Raw genomic sequence first — 15,502 nt, forward strand, 5'->3', positions numbered from 1 at the left:
TTGAAACTATGAAGATAAAATTAGCAGACACAGAGGGCCGTACCCGAAAAAATAATCTGCGTATAAGAGGAGTACCAGAAACCAAAAGAACAGAAATTTAAATACTTTTATTAAAGAATTTTTCTCAACCCTTCTACCAAATGCTACCGATTTGGATATTTGCATAGATCGAGCACATCGCTTACCTAAATCATCTAAGCTACCCCCAACAATTGCACGAGATGTCATAGTAAAAGTACATTTATAAAGTCATGATGAAATAGGTGCAAGCGAGTAGAACCAGCTCAGTAGTCTGCGCGCGGACAGGACCAGGACCAGTCCAAACGTATGCAAGGAAAGAAGATTGTCCAGCGTACACACGTGTAAAACCGAGCTGCTTTATTGCATAGTTGCCATCGGATACATCGGACACTCAGGTAACGTGACGCGTTTCGGCCCGCAGGGCCTTAGTCATACACTTAGTGTATGACTAAGGCCCGCGGGCCGAAACGAGTCACGTTACCTGAGTGTCTGATGTATCCCATGGCAACTATGCAATAAAGCAGCTCGGTTTTACACATGTGTGCGCTGGACAATCTTCTTTCCTTGCATGATGAAATAGAATACTTTCTGAATAGACATTTATTTTTCTTCCGCCCCCTCTTTTCCCTCCTCCTCCCTTCTCCCCCCCTTCCCCTCCCCCCCCTTTTTTTTTACCTCCCCTGCCCTTTCCCTTACCCCCCTCCCCTTCCCATTAAAATGTAAATTGCATAAGCCAAAATAAGAGTGCTGGGAATTTTTGGTAATCCGGTGATGATATATATGTATTAGCATTATTTTTTTTATGGCTAATACTTCCCAAATAGGCACCCAGGGAAAAATTGAGGGTACCACATTTTTCAAGGAACAAGAGGGATGGTTCCTTTTTTTTCTTTTCCCTTTTTCTGTGAGTGTGTATGAATGTTTGAGTAAAAGGTCAGTCACAGAGATAAAAACAGGCTGCAATCACTTTTAATATGTGTAGGATATTATGGGTATCCGTATAGTCTCTTTAAATTGTAAAGGCCTAAATTCTCCATATAAACGTTCATTGGTATGGACAGAAGCTGAGCATATGAGAGCCGGTATTATGTGTCTCCAGGAGACTCCCTAGTTGGAACGCAATATTTTTCTCATATTTTAGCAGCCCCGACTCTGAGGAAAAAGGGTGGAGTCACTTTATTATTAAAGGATACATTGACAGTTTTAGACCCGGAGTTAAAAATTGATCCGAAAGGTAGGTTCATTTGTCTTAAGTGTAAGATTAATAGTATCCCTTACACAATACTAGGAATATACACCCCCAACAAAGGTCAGGTTGCATTAATTCGCTCATTACTAGCAAATAATCCCTTTGATCTCAAACATAAATTATAATGGGTGACTTTAATTCAACTCTATGGCCTTCAGTTGATTCAACATCATCTTGTAAAACAAGTGAACCTACAGAGATGTTTTGAACTATAGCTGAGTATAGACTCTATGACGTGTGGAGAATACAGCATCCAACAGAGCATGATTACTCCTTTTTTTCCCATAGACATGTCTTTAGACTGTTTTTGGGTCTAGAAAAGGTGCAAAAAAGGCGCAAGCAGGGTTTATTTGCACCTTTTTGCACCTTTTGGTTTACACATTTCTGCCGATTTTGAGTTGTAATCCACTGATTTTGGCAATACACATGATATAGAAGGGTTTTATGAACTGCGCCTTTTTGTGAAAAGGTGCAAAAAAAGGTGCAAAGCCACTGAAAAGTCTCTAAAACTACAGCAGACCAGACTTAGCTTAGCTTTTTGGTGTATGTGAAGAAATTTCAGAAGATGTGACCTGCACAAAATGTATCAAATGCTCTGCGACCATTTAATGAATCTGGTGCTCCTACACATTACCAGCACACACAAAAAGAAAGTGTAGAAAAATGCTTCACTTACACCTACAATGATAAATGCCGGCCATAGAGTTTATAAGAGGATTGACTATATATTGGTTACTGAGCCACTCCTGGGATTATGTGATGAATCATTAGTAGGAACAATAACATGGACAGATCATGCCCCAATAGCTGTAAATATCCGTGACTCAACTTTAACATCACATCCATCTTTATGGAGAGCAAGCTCTTTATATTCTGTCAGATCCAGAGCTTAAAAACCAACTAACTAAAAAAATTCAAGATTACTCTTTAGATAATGAGAGAACTGTACTATTGCAATCTACCTTGTGGTGTGCTTTTAAAGCAAATATACCGAGTCATATAATAAGTCAAACAGCTTACAATAGGAAAAAATTTACAACACAAAGGCTTAAAATTCAACAGGACCTAGCCACGCTCCATAGACATAATAAACTCTATTTTTCAGCAGATCTAGCCAAACGTATATCTAAACTTAAAGAAGAATTACATCTTTTGGATCTTTATAAATACAATATAGCTTTGAGAAGACTTATCTATCTGGTATTTCTGCCCCGACCCTGTCATTCGCACAAAAAGAGAATTTATCAAAATTAATTACAGAGGTGGAGGTAATACAAGCCATTAAAACTTTGAAGAGTGGAAAGACTCCAGGGTTGGATGGCCTTATTAATGATTTTTATGAACTTCATACGGAGACAATGGCACCACAGCTTACTAAATTATTTGGGGAAATTCAGTCTACAGGGAGCATACCAGAGGAAATGTTGGAGGCAGTGGTGATTACTATCCCCAAACCTGGGAAAACTACTTCTAACCCGGCTAATTATAGACCAATCTCATTATTGAATACAGACCTTAAAATATATGCAAACGTTTTGGCGATGCGTTTTGCAGAGATCCTCCCCATTTTGGTCCACCCCGACCAAGTGGGGTTTGTAAAGGGCTGCCATACCTCAGATGGTCCCCGACGCTTTTTTGGACTTAATTGCGAAGGCGAAGCTTGGTCGAATGCCTTCTCTGCTCCTCTCTCTGGATGACGAGAAGGCATTCCACCGAGTTCACTGGGGATACCTGAAGGCGGTTTTATACAAATATCAACTGCCCTCGGAATATATTAACTCTATCATGGTGATGTATTCAAATCTATCCGCAAGAATGCTCACTTGGGGAGCTATATCTAAGCAATTTAAAATTTATAACGGCACGTGACAGGGATGCCCCCTGTCCCCCTTAATATTTACCATAATTATCAAACCCTTCACGGACCAATCTTCAAATAAGGTGTCAGGAATTAAAGTAGGGAATACAGATCATAAAATTGGGCTATATGCAGATGATGTGTTGATAGCATTGACATCACTGGATAGCTCTCTTCCAGCTTGATTGAACTGTCTGCAGACTTTGCTTGTCTTCCTTACTTAAAGGGGTTATCTACCATAAGGTGATCATAGTACGTACCTGGCAGACAGTAATGGACATGCTTAGGAACGATCCGTGCTTGTCTTAGGTCTAAATGGCTATGTTGCGAGATTACCATAACACTGTGGCTAGCTTTTTGTGAACTGGTATAATCCTGTTTTAGTTTTCTCCTTTTGCCAACAATCTCATAATTTCATTTTCCTCCCTCCAACACATCATCCACCCCACCCATTGAAACATAAATAAGCTGCATCCATTCAAAAGACCTGTAGTTTTCAATCAGGGTGCCTACAGCTGTTGCATTAGTTGCAGATTGATCTCTCTCCCACCAAGCGATCGCTCCACCCATTGAAGCAGACAGGCTCCCTGTCATCAGCTGACTACTGAGTCAGGTCCTGGCCGCATTGCAACCTGGGAAATATCTGAGACAACAGTAATTTTGTATGCTGTTAAAAATAAATATTGGGGTGGAAATCACAGAAGAATTGTGAGAAAATTAAACTAACTTTACAGCCCCTGTAGCATAATCAAATAAAAAAATTCCTGGAATACCCCTTTAAATATTAACCCACTTATATCTAAAAGAAGATATTAAATCATACTCTAAAATTCCCATGTCATGAAAAGGTCGAATAGCAGTGGTGAAGATGTTTTTTTTTTTACCCAAGATTTTATATTTATTTCAAAATCTGCCAATTCTTTACCCTCCTTCTACTATGAGATAGCTACAATCTATAGTTTGGAGTTATATTTGGAAAGGAGGTAAAACTAGAGTAACTGCAGATATTTTATACGTACCCGTTACAGCTGGAGGCCTTGGATGTCCGGATTTTGCACAGTACCACAGAGCAATAAAATCATGGTGGCATAAAGATCAATATAGGATATGGGTGATGATGGAGGCAGATCTGATGGATCTGCCCAATGCCAATATTGCCCTGTGGACCATAGCAATTTCTCCACATCCAATAATAATAAACTTTCCCACAGTAAAAGTGAATATAAAAATATGGCAAAGTAGTGTGACAAAAGGTATACAACATTTTTTTTAAGCAGTCAGATATTCCGTTAAGAGTCTTACAATATCTTCTTCCACACACAGATTTGAAACAATGGGAAACTCTGGGTATAGAGAAATTAGCTGATATCAGCACGGGACATACTCTAATGCCTTATGCTGATATTTGCACGAAATGTAACACCTCATCTAGTGATTTTTTTAAAGTATTTACAAATAAGACCTTCTCTCACACAGTGTAAACTGCTGGAATGCACTCCTTCTGAAATATATTTTCAAAATAGAGATTCTTCCGAAAAAGGAATTTCTAGGGCATATGCTCATTTGACATCCTTTGCAGGGGCATATCCTTATTGTTTTCAGTTAACTTGGGAAAGAGAATTCCGCCACAATTTTACTTCAGAAGAGTGGCATTTTGTTTTCAATTTACCATCTAGAATTTTTCACTGTACTAATCATTTAGATATCTCAAGGAAGCTATTGTATAGATGGCACTGGGTACCACTCCAGGTGAACCAATTCTCACCAGAGGTCTCAAAATACTGTTGGAGGTGTTAGCTGGAACTGGGATCCTTTCTTCATATTTGGTGGGAATGTCCAGAAATACAAAAGTATTGGAAACAGGTAAACTTTTTAATTAATAAGATTATTGGACAACCCGTGAGATGGGGCCCAGAAGTAGCGTTGTTATAATTAACAACAAACACCTTACCTATTTCCCAACTAACAATAGCAACACATATTTTGTTAGTAGCCCGTATTCAAATAGCCCAGAAGTGGAAGACAGAAAATATACCGAGTATTTTAGAATTATTGAATATAGTACATAGGAATTATAAGATGGAGGGCCTAGTGGCCCTAAGAACATTTTCTACTACAGTATTAGAACAAAGATGGAGCTTATGGAAAGCATTTAGAGCTATTAATGAATCACTATAACATATGGAAATTATTTAGAGATAGTAAATATCCTTAATAGGCATCTTATAAGAGTGGCATGAACTATTATTTTAAGTGACATGGCAACCTTATGTATTGTGGAAAAATAGATGTATGATTGGTAGGTGTGAGTGTGCTGTATTATTTTGAAGTTATGTTTCTTTTCTAAATGTAACTGCTTTTGGTGTTATGTATTAAAGAGTAAAAAACAAAAAAGAAATAAAAAGAATTATGAACAAAGTCTGTGCAAGACATGGGGGAAATGTGCTCCGAATAAGTAGGGAGACACCTAGTGGCATCTTTTTTAACCCCTTAAGGACTGAGGGCGTACCCATATGCCCCTGTTTTAGAGTCCTTAAGGACTTAGGGCATATGGGTACGGCAGTCCCCGCCGCTAACTGGTCGGGGACCGGACCGGGATGCCTAACCCCCCACCACCACCACCATGTCGGCGATCGCCGCAAACCGCCTGTCAATTCCGGGTCATATGGGTCTCCGGATCATATGGGTCTCCGGTTACCCAGAATATAAGGGGGATCGGGGGTGTCCAAGACACCCCCAATCCCCCTGAAGGGATAGGAGTGAGGTGGCAAGAGTGCCACCCCTCCTATTGGTCAGTCAGAATCGATCCACCAATAGCAGAACAGGGGCGGAGGGGTTAAAGCTTGGTTCCTCCATTCTACCCACCCACAGTAGTCTGGGCAGAACGGGTGAATTGTCCTGTGACCGGCGCCGGAGGTCACTTACCATTGATGGCGGTGATCGGCGGGTGGCGATGACGTGCGGCTGGCTCCCTGGTGCAGACTACGGAAGCCGGTGAGTTGCCTAGCAACATCTGGAGGGCTAACATTTGGAGACCACTCTACAGTGGTCTCTAAACTGTAGCCCTGTAGATGTTGCAAAATTACAACTCCCAGCATGCCCAGACAGCTGTTTGCTGCTTGGGCATGCTGGGATTTGTAGTTTTGCAACATCTGGAGGGCCACAGTTTGGAGATCACTGTGCGTTGGTTTATAAACCGTGGCCCTCTAAATCTTGCAAAACTGCAACTCCCAGCAGGCACGAACAGCAAACGGCTGTCTCGCCATGCTGGAAGTTGTAGTTGCGTACCTCCAGCTGTTGAATAACTACATCTCCCAGCATGCCCTTCGGCAATCAGTACATGCTGGGAGTTGTAGTTTTCCAAAACCAGTGTGCCTCCAGCTGTTGCAAAAGTACAACTCCCAGCATGCACGGTCTGTCAGTGCATGCTGGGAGTTGTAGTTTTGCAGCAGCAGGAGGTTTGCCCCCACATCCATGTGAATGTACAGGGTACATTCACACGGGCGGGTTTACAGTGAGTTTCCTGCCGCATCTCAAACAACTAGTGGGAAACTCACCGTAAACCCCCCGCCTGTATGAATGTACCCTAAAAACACTACACTAATGCATGATAAAGGATAAAACACTGCATATACACCCCCTTATACTGTCACCACCCCCTCCCCCCAATAAAAATGAAAAACATATTGTACGGCAGTGTTTCCAAAATGGAGCCTCCAGCTGTTGCAAAACAATAACTCCCAGCATTTCTGGACAGCCACTGACTGTCCAGGCATTCTGGGAGTTTAGCAACAGCTGGAGGCACCCTGTTTGAGAATCACTGGCGTAGAATACCCCTATGTCCACCCCTATGCAATCCCTAATTTGGTCCTCAAATGCGCATGGCGCTCTCTCACTTCAGAGCCCTGTCGTATTTCAAAGAAACAGTTTAGGGCAACATATGGGGTATTTCCGTACTTGGGAGCAATTGCGTTACAAATTTTGGGAGCTTTTAATCAAACATGACTGTACAGGCATGCTGGGAGTTTAGCAACAGCTGGAGGCACCCTGTTTGGGAATCACTGGTATAGAATACCCCTATGTCCACCCCTATACAATCCCTAATTTAGTCCTCAAATGCGCATGGCGCTCTCTCACTTCAGAGCCCTGTCGTATTTCAAGGAAAGAGTTTAGGGCCACATATGGAGTACTTCTGTAATCGGGAGCAACTGAGTTACAAATTTTGGGGGGCTTTTTCTCCTTTTACCCCTTATGAAAAGGAAAAGTTGGGGTCTACACTAGCCTGTTAGTGTAAAAAAATAAACATTTTTACACTAACATACTTTTAATTTTCACAAGAGGTGAAGGAAAAAAAGACCCCCAAAATTTGTAACGCAATACCCCATATGTGGACGTAAATGCTCTGCGGGCGCACAAAAAGGCTCAGGAGTGAGATCGTACCATGTACATTTGAGGCCTAAATTGGTGATTTGCACAGGGGTGGCTGATTTTACAGTGGTTCTGACAAACGCAAAAAATAAATAACCACATGTGACCCTATTTTGGAAACTACACACCTCACAGAACGTAACAAGGGGTATAATGAGCCTTAACACCCCACAGGTGTTTGACGAATTTTCGCTAAACTTGGTTGGGAAAATTAAAACAAAATTTTTTTTTTAATTAAAATGCTGGTGTTACCCAAAATTTTTCATTTTCACAAGGTGAAATAGGGAAAAAAAATCCTCCCAAAATGTGTAACCCCGTTTCTTCTGAGTAAGAACATACCCCATATGTGGATGTAAAATGCTCTGCGGTCACACAACAAGGCTCAGGAGTGAGAGCGTACCATGTACATTTGAGGCTTAAATTGGTGATTTTCACAGGGGTGGCTGATTTTACAGCAGTTCTGACATAAACGCAAAAAATAAATACCCACATGTGACCCCATTTTGGAAACTACACCCCTCACAGAACATAACAAGGGGTATAGTGAGACTTAACACCCCACAGGTGTTTGACGAATTTTCGCTAAAGTTGGTTGGGAAAATGAAAAAAAAAATTTTTTTAACTAAAATGCTGGTGCTACCCTAAATTTTTCCTTTTCACAAGGTGAAATAGGAAAAAAATCCCCCCAAAATTTGTAACCTCATTTCTTCTGAAGAACATACCCCATATGTGGATGTAAAGTGCTCTGCGGGCGAACTACAATGCTCAGAATAGAAGGAGCGCCAGTAGGCTTTTGGAGAGAAAATTTGTCTGGAATTGAAGGCCATGTGTGTTTAAAAAGCCCCCATAGTGCCAGAACAATGAACCCCCCCCCCCACACACACACACACGTGACGCCATTCTGGAAACTACACCCCTCACGGAATGTAATAAGGGGTGCAGTGAGCATTTACGCCCCACAGTTTTTTTTTGTTTGTTTTTTTTGCTGTTCTGGCACCATGGGGGCTTCCTAAATGCGACATGCCCCCCAAAAATCATTTCAGCAAAATTTACTCTCCAAAATCCCATTGTCGCTCCTTCCCTTCTGAGCCCTCTAGTGCACCCACGGAGCACTTTACATCCACATATGAGGTATTTCCTTACTCGAGAGAAATGGGGTATACAAATTTGGGGGGTATTTTTCTCCTTTTATCCCTTATAAAAATGAAAAAAAAAATGGGCTTACAAGTACACGCGAGTGTAAAAAATGAAGATTTTGAATTTTCTCCTTCACTTTGCTGCTATTCCTGTGAAACACCTAAAGGGTTAACAAACTTTGAATGTCATTTTGAATATGTTGAGGGGTGCAGTTTTTATAATGGGGTCATTTATTAGATATTTCTAATATGAAGGCCCCTGTAATCCACTTCAAAACTGAACTGGTCCCTGAAAAATTCTGATTTGGAAATTTCCGTGAAAAATTGGAAAATTGCTTCTGTACTTTGAAGCCCTCTAATGTCTTCCAAAAATAAAAACATGTCATCTTTATGATGCCAACATAAAGTAGACATACTGTATATGTGAATCTATATATAATTTATTTGGAATATACATTTTCCTTACAAGCAGAGAGTTTCAAAGTTAGAAAAATGCAACATTTACAAAATTTGCATGAAATTTTGGGATTTTTCACCAAGTAAGGAAGCAAGTAAAAGCAAAAATGTACCACAATGTTAAAGTAGAATATGTCACAAAAAACTATCTTGGAATCAGAATAAACGGTAAAAGCATCCCAGAGTTATTAATGCATAAAGTGACAATGGTCAGAATTGCAAAAAAGGGCTCAGTCCTTAAAGGGGTACTCCGGTGGTTAATTTTTTTGACTATATGGCATCTTCTTTGTAAGTTTAGTTTTTTTGCAATATACATGTGTTATATGTTTTGGCAGCATGTCTGTGTTTTTCTTACCTGTTTGTTGGGCAGAAAGTTCTGTAGTTCATAGGGTTTTCTTTTACCGTTGTCCACAGTTCTGAGTCTGTGGTGGACAAGATGTCACAGCACTTTTTTTTTTCTCTGTCTGCATGAGAGGAATAAGCCACGCCCCCTCATCTCATCCAGCTGAGTACACAGCTCCTAACCTCCCCTCCCCCCTGCTCTGTATTCTAAGGATGCAGGTCTGCACAGGAGAAGGACCTCACAGAGAAGATAAGTGTTATCTGAAGGGGAGGATGAGAAGGTGCACGGGCTGGGGATGTATGGACTGCAGGGGAATAAATCTCATACTGGGAATGATCTCTATGGGGGAGATTTATCAAAACCTGTGCAGAGGAAAACTTGCCCAGTTGCCCATAGCAACCAATCAGATAGCTTCTTTCATTTTTCACAGGCCTTTATAAAAATGAAAGCAGCAAGCGGATTGGTTGCTATGGGCAACTGGGCAAGTTTTTCCTCTGCACAGGTTTTGATAAATCTCCCCCTATATGTGAAGGGGGAGGGGGGAACTCCTGAATGACACATGCTGGGAGTTGTAGTCCCTGTTGTGTGTGTGTATGTATGCTAGTGTTTACAAACCAGTGTGCCTCCAGCTGTTGCAAAACTACAACTCCCAGCATTCCCTGACAGACTTTGGGCATGCTGGGAGTTGTAGATTTGCAACAGCTGGAGGTACACTGGTTGGGAAACACTGTTCTAGGGATCGACCGATATCGTTTTTTTAGGGCCGATACCGATAATCGGTGGAGGTTAGGGCCGATAGCCGATAACTTATACCGATATTCCGGTATAAGTTATCGGCTATTTATCCCCCCGCGACACCGCTGCAGATCATTGATTTAAAGCGGGAGCTTTACATCAATGCACTGCAGTGGCTTTTGCGGTGCCATAGGCCGCCACCGCCACCTGCTTCTGTCCTCCTGCCTGTCAGGGAGTCCTGAGACCTATCACCGCCACCGCTCCCCCCACCGCCGCACCGCGACCGCCCCCTCCGACCCGCCGCACCACACCGCGACCGCCCGTCCGACCCGCCGCACCACGACCGCCCCCCTGACCCCATTGCCTCCCCCATCCCAGGTTTTATAATTACCTGTTCCCGGGGTCCACTCTACATCTGGCTCCGGTGGCGTCCTCCTGAACTGTCACTGTGCGCACTGACGGTGACGTCACGTCGCGCACGTCACGTCACTCGTCATTGCGCACAGCGTAACGCAGAACGCAGCAGGAGCAAGAAGTAGCGTGGGCTCCGGGAACAGGTTATTATAAAACCGGAGATGGGGGAGGCAATGGGGCTGGGGCGGTGGGGTGGGGGGTGCGACGCGGTGCGGCGGGTCGGGGGGGGGGGCGGCCACGGTGGGGTGCGGTGCAGCGGGTCGGGGGCGGTGCGGGGGGCATTATCGGCTTATCGGCAAGGTAATTGCCGATACCGATAATGCCCAAAATCGTGATTATCGGCCGATAATATCGGCCATACCGATAATCGGTTGATCCCTACACTGTTCTAGCCTATTCAGCATACACATCATGTTACACCTGTGTTTCCCAACCAGTGTGCCTCCAGCTGTTGCAAAACTGCAACTCCTAGCATGCCCAAAGGCTGTGAGGGCATGCTGGCAGTTGTAGTTTTGCAACAGCTGGAGGCACCCTGGTTGGGAAACACTGGTGTATGCCCTAAAAAGGTTTGGTGAACTACAACCCCCAGGAGACTACAGAGGCAGCAAGCTGGTGTTATACCACAGACTGAAGACTCCTGAATGACACATGCTGGGAGTTGTAGTCCCTTTTGTGTGTGTATGACAGTGTATCCCAACCAAGGCTCATTATATTAGTGTGCTGTGTATAAGGGGGCTGACCCCGGAAAATAGTAGGATGGGTAAAGGGCGGAACAAACAAACAAAAAAAAGGAGCCGCTCCAAACCAGCAAGGCATGTGGCATGCTGGGATTTGTAGTTTTCAGCACAGCATGAAGCAGGAAATAGAAGCAAAGATAGGAACACAAAGTGGGAGATAAAAAGACAACAAAGAACGGAAATAGAGTAGGCTAAACAACAAGAATAGAAATGAAACAAAACAAATAGGGTAAGTCAAAAACGGGAAAAACACGTTGACCACCGGAGTACCCCTTTAAGGGGTTAAACACAAATAAAACATAGAAAACCATTTTTTTTTTTAAACAAAGTATATTAGAAAGATTTTTTATTTACCATAAGGAGTGAAATAGGAAAAATTTGTTTTGATGAGAGTGCCCATTTAAAAAGCAGTTGGGCTTTTTGCTCGGAAAGGTCCATATCCAAAATCTTTTATTCATCTGGATGAACCATAGAGCCATAAAAATATACAACATAATAATATATTCAAACAATTTACATTCAGTGTCTCTATATACCAAGCTGTATTAGTTATGGTAATGGTGTGCAGATAGGACATTGTTACAAATGATCTCCCTAGAGCCTTATAGCAGCCTTTATTACACAGTGATCAAGGGATACCTCTGCCGAAAAAGGTCTCTGTTTGCTCATGGCAATGTCTGCCACATACATTCAGCTGCACTTTGTTTTCCCTTTGCAAGTCAAAAAAGAAAAAAAAAACAGGAAAACTTCAGCGTAGTCACCAAATACATTATGCATGACTGGTGCAGGTGATTATTACCATACTCTGTGATCCTGCAGCTTTAATGTATTTTCAAAGAGGTTAGATAAAAAAATGAATCGGCTAATTTCATGAAAAATACAACAAATATATCACTCGGTGTAATTGGATTAATCAAATACCGTAGAAGACACTGGCATATTCATGATTGAGACAAAGATAACATTAATGAACTAAATAATATTAGGAAATTTGTTGTCATATTATTTTAAAAAATATATCATAGGTCATATGGCAATGCTTAAAATATATCTACAAAAATTATAATATTGATTAGAATTTCTGTTACAAAATTTATAGAATTGTTTATTGCATTTGACTTTTACTATAATTACATTACAGGAGTTGTCCAGAGAAATAATTTGATACTTAAAGAGGACATGTGGCCAGCCACCAAAAATTTTTTTTTTTTTTTTTATCACTAAATAGCTTAGGGTGCCCTGATCACACACCTTTTTACAGTTTTTTATATGCCCTCCTGTTCCCAAGATATGAGGAATTATTGTTTGTCTGAGAATTCAGGAAATCAGACAGATGGGTGTGAATTTACTGTAATTTTAATGATGAAAGTAAATATAAGGTAATTATGATGACTAAAGGGGTTATCCAGGAATAGAAAAACAAAGCTAATTTATTTTATAAACCTCTCCTCGTCTGTCTCCAGGTTGGGTGTGGTGTTACAACTTGGCTCCATTTACATCAATGGAACTGAGCTGCAGAACCACACCCAACCTGGAGACAGACGAGGAGCGGTTTATAAAAGAAATTAGCTTTGTTTTTCTATTCCTGGATAACCCCTTTAAGTAGGCACCTAATTTTATAACTCCCATAATGAATACCCAATATCCAAAATTCTTAGCGATAATTTATTTTTTGTAACAACAGGCCGATATTTGTAGTTCATGCTGCACTTTGGAGTGTTGATGCAGCCCCCCTACCCCACTTTTGTGAATCAGGGTAAAAGGCCCTTTTAGACAGGCCGATGGGCTTCAAATAATGAGTGCGATCACACAGGAAATTCAACAAAATTAGGGCAATAACAATAATTGAAATGGCCACTCAAAAGTGTCAATTACTGGCCATTTTAGATGGGCCGATTACTGGGGATGAACATTCCTTACTAACCCCCCCCCTATAGATTGCCGTGAAGTATCTGGCCATATAACTCCTTTTTGTCTGACAGGGCAGGAGGCAGCATTTGTGCATATGGCCATATTACAGTGCTATAAAACTCCTAGGATGTATCAAACCATAAAGGGCACCCAAAGTGTTCCATATTGAATGCACATGAATTTGTTAAAAAATTGGTAACATACTTAATCTTATTCTCTCTAAAAGTATTGCACAGCTCATATGGGGGCTTTGAGTGCAAACAACTCTGCTGCATACATGAGGTCTAAGCCTACAAAGTACTAAATGATTTATTCAGATCAATAGCTAAATAAAAATAACATATTAATGTTGAATTTCCATGGCATTATTAAGTGACTTGGTGATGGGCAGATTGGCGACTCCATATAATGTACTTTGGGGACATTGATATAAATAGGAGGAGAGTGAGAAAGTGTAACACCAGCTCCCAGTGGACCATAGATGTAATTGCTGCTATTATTTTACAATTCAAATAGGTCAGACATGACGCAGTCTTCTAATAATGATGTGTCTTCCAGTGATCTATTGCTGCCAGTATTTCTAGAAAACTACTGCATCTGACACCTTGCTGAGTCGGCTTCTACATCTCAAGGCCTCATGTGTAATGAGGACACGAACAATCTATGCCTGTGCATTAGTAGGCAATTTAGATTTAACTATTTCCTTCAATTGTTGCTTTTTAGGTATCATTTGTAGCTAGGCTTTTAGAGAGCAGATCAATAGAATGTGGTCATTATTTCTTTCTTGCATATAAAGGGGATGAGATCCTGGCTTGAGACAAATTGTTGCTAGCATATACAACATACACTCTTAGCTTATAAAAGGTAAACACAACTTAGAGGGTCATGTGTGTCATTTGTCATCAGTTCTGCAACCCCATGCTACTCTGGATGTCTTGCTGGGAATGAACTGACCTGAACTGACCTATGTTGATATGGGCCAAGCCATGCTGTGCTTTGTACCAGAGCAAAGCCTGGGTTGTAATGTCAGGCTATGATCACACATAGGGGATTGTGTGTGTACACAGCATATACCAAAATTCTGGTGTATTTGCAACAGTATATCTGCCCCAGTGTTTTTGGTCCGTTTAATGTCTCAACCTCCCCCCCTCCCCAAACACACCAAAAATGCATCTTTTCCTATATTAGCTAAATATATAGGCTTATAGTGTGGGTGACCTCTTTCAAATGAGGTATCACTCACCCCAACGTGTCAAGCCATTGAAGAGTAATGAATAAAATAAAGATATGCTAATGCAGAGAAACTAGCAATGGGGCATTTCTCGTTTAGTGGAATGCCCCACTAATGCCCCCTCTTCTAGTAGCCAACTCCCAGCCATCCCACCAGTCTCTTTATTATTTGTAGTTCAAACCAAGAAAAGCTATGGCACAGCAGGTGTAATGAATTACTCGGGAGATAGCCTCAGGGTCGGCGTCTGTGGGTGGCGGGGTGCTGACTCTATATGGAAACCATGTAGTACGAGATAATATAAATCACAAGAAGAAAAGAACAGAGTCGCGACTCACCGCACTGTACTGTAAAACTTCAGGCTTTAATGCAACATGCCACGGGGTCCATAAACAAAGACGTCCGACATCGGGAGAAAACGGGGAGGGTGCAGGGGAAAAACAGAGTAGACAACAGACTGTTTCACATCCAGTGATGCTTCATCCGGTCTCTCTTTTTCACGGGGTCCATAAACAAAGACGTCCGATATCGGGAGAAAACGGGGAGGGTGCAGGGGAAAAACAGAGTAGACAACAGACTGTTTCACATCTAGTGATGCTTCATCCGGTCTCAAAAACTCAGGTGATCCTGTGTGCTTAAATCACCTGAAGTCACGTGATACAGGTAAAACAAATATACAACACAAACCTCCAAAAACACCTAAATAGTGAAAATAAGGTAAAAAATAGGATCTAACCTAGCGTACATGCAATTATATGAACGATGAAAGGTCATTCCTTTCATTAAGTCCCATTGGACCTATCGCGTTCAGTCTACTTATCCAGTAGATTTCTCGCTGTGCGAGCCGTAGCTCCTTATTCACATCGCTCATATTATCATACATGCGTTCTATGCCCGCAAAGTGAAGTGCTCTCGGGTCATTATTGTGTACAGTACGCATGTGTGCAATAAAACGGGATGCTCCTACTCCTGTTTTTAAAGAGTAC

The 15,502-nt window shown here is 41.6% G+C and overlaps 1 protein-coding gene across 4 annotated transcripts in view; it reads right to left on the minus strand.

Moving 5' to 3' along the window:
- Positions 1-15,502, minus strand: part of SCML4 (Scm polycomb group protein like 4) — a 144,279-nt gene that overhangs the window by 76,220 nt on the left and 52,557 nt on the right. Inside the window, exon 1 of one of the 4 annotated variants that reach the window (XM_056566250.1) lies at positions 9,504-9,624. The exons of the other annotated variants lie outside the window; for them this stretch is intronic. The gene's annotated coding sequence lies outside the window, so the exon portion shown is untranslated. Of the gene's footprint in view, positions 1-9,503; positions 9,625-15,502 lie in introns of those variants that run through there. 4 annotated transcript variants of the gene reach the window in all.

This window comes from Hyla sarda, chromosome 3, assembly GCF_029499605.1.
Source record: "Hyla sarda isolate aHylSar1 chromosome 3, aHylSar1.hap1, whole genome shotgun sequence".
In the NCBI taxonomy this organism is placed as follows: Eukaryota; Metazoa; Chordata; class Amphibia; order Anura; family Hylidae; genus Hyla; species Hyla sarda.